This window comes from Pristiophorus japonicus, chromosome 18 (genome assembly GCF_044704955.1).
Source record: "Pristiophorus japonicus isolate sPriJap1 chromosome 18, sPriJap1.hap1, whole genome shotgun sequence".
In the NCBI taxonomy this organism is placed as follows: Eukaryota; Metazoa; Chordata; class Chondrichthyes; family Pristiophoridae; genus Pristiophorus; species Pristiophorus japonicus.
The window spans coordinates 59,822,866-59,824,215 of record NC_091994.1 but is presented as its reverse complement, the minus strand read 5'-3'; the positions used below and the strand labels follow the sequence as shown (position 1 = coordinate 59,824,215).

At 46.3% G+C, this 1,350-nt stretch overlaps 1 non-coding gene across 1 annotated transcript; it reads left to right on the top strand.

The window, feature by feature from the left end:
* Positions 1 to 850: 850 nt before the first annotated feature.
* trnag-ucc (transfer RNA glycine (anticodon UCC)) lies at positions 851 to 922 on the top strand. The gene has a single exon. It is a non-coding gene; the product is annotated as a tRNA-Gly (tRNA).
* Positions 923 to 1,350: the final 428 nt, after the last annotated feature.

The following is a 1,350-nucleotide window of genomic DNA, read 5'->3' as shown; positions in this document are numbered from 1 at the left end:
TGACCCAAGATGGTTCTGAAAGATTTCAAAGAGGCCTAGATCGCAAGGACACTGGCCGAGGGGAGGGGCGGGGAGAGGGCGGGGGAATGGACGGGGCGTACTGTCATGGCACAAGTTGTATTACAACTGTCTCTCCGGAGCTCTAAAGCAGGTGTTGCTCTCGACCGTCCAAATGGGTCTGAGCAGATAATGTTATAGCCAATGAGAGGCGAGAGATTGGGAGCTTAACTCCCTGATGGGGAATGGAGTGGGGACTGAGGGGTTAGTAAGCAACAGTCTGGTCTGAAGGGGCCTATGTGGGGTAAGTTACCTCACAGTATAATGGCCACTACATTCCCTCTCCATATAGGTTCTGCCCAGTCTTCTAGCAACAAGGCAAGTGATCATAAGTATCTCTGTCTCATTCATCTTCCTCCATTGAACAAATACCACTCTGGCTGGGAGTTCCCCCACCCCATCCCACGATAGCTCAGCTTGCAAGTGAGTTGTTAACTTTGAGTGAAACCAATTTATTTAGCATCTCCTTTAACAACATCAGTGAGTTTTTTCCTGTTGAGTTCTGGGCAATTGGTTCCTGAGAGGGCAGAGGCAGACAAAATGGGAAGAGTTTTAAAGGAATCCCCAAATGACACTTTACATACATTGTGTGAAGCTGGAATTCATTTCATTGTGAACATATGATTGAAATTTTGTATCTGGTTCCTTCGATGCTTTCTATTATCTGTCTATCTTGCTTTACATGTGATGTTACATTTCATCAAATCTGTCGATTTGCATAAAAAGGAAAAAAACTGCTTCACAGCAGGCTGCAGGATTACTGTGCAGTACATCGAGAGCTCTTTTCAGTCGTGTGATGGTGGTGCAGTGGTAAGCATGGTTGCCTTCCAAGCAGTTGACCTGGGTTCAATTCCCAGCCATCACATCTCTTACTTTCTGTTTGAGGTTGAACAGATCAAGTAATGATGTGGCTGGGCACACAGAGCGGCAATATTAATTTGTTGGGAGTGGACATGAGAACACAAGGAATAGGGCATTTGGCCCCTCGAGCCTGCTCTGCCATTTAATCAGACCATGGCTGATCTTTAACGTCAATCCCACTTTTCTGTCCAAACCCCATCTTAAATCTATCGATCTCAGTCTTGAATATACTCAATGACTGAGCATCCACAGCCCTCTGGGGGGCAAGGAATTCCAGAGATTCACCACTCTCTGAGTGAAAAAATTCTCCTCATCTCAGGCCGACGCCTTATTGTGAGACTGTGACCCCTGGTTAAAGGCTCCCCAGCCAGAGGAAACGCCCTCCCTGCATCTATCCTGTCAAGCCCTCGAAGAAATTTATATGTTTCAATG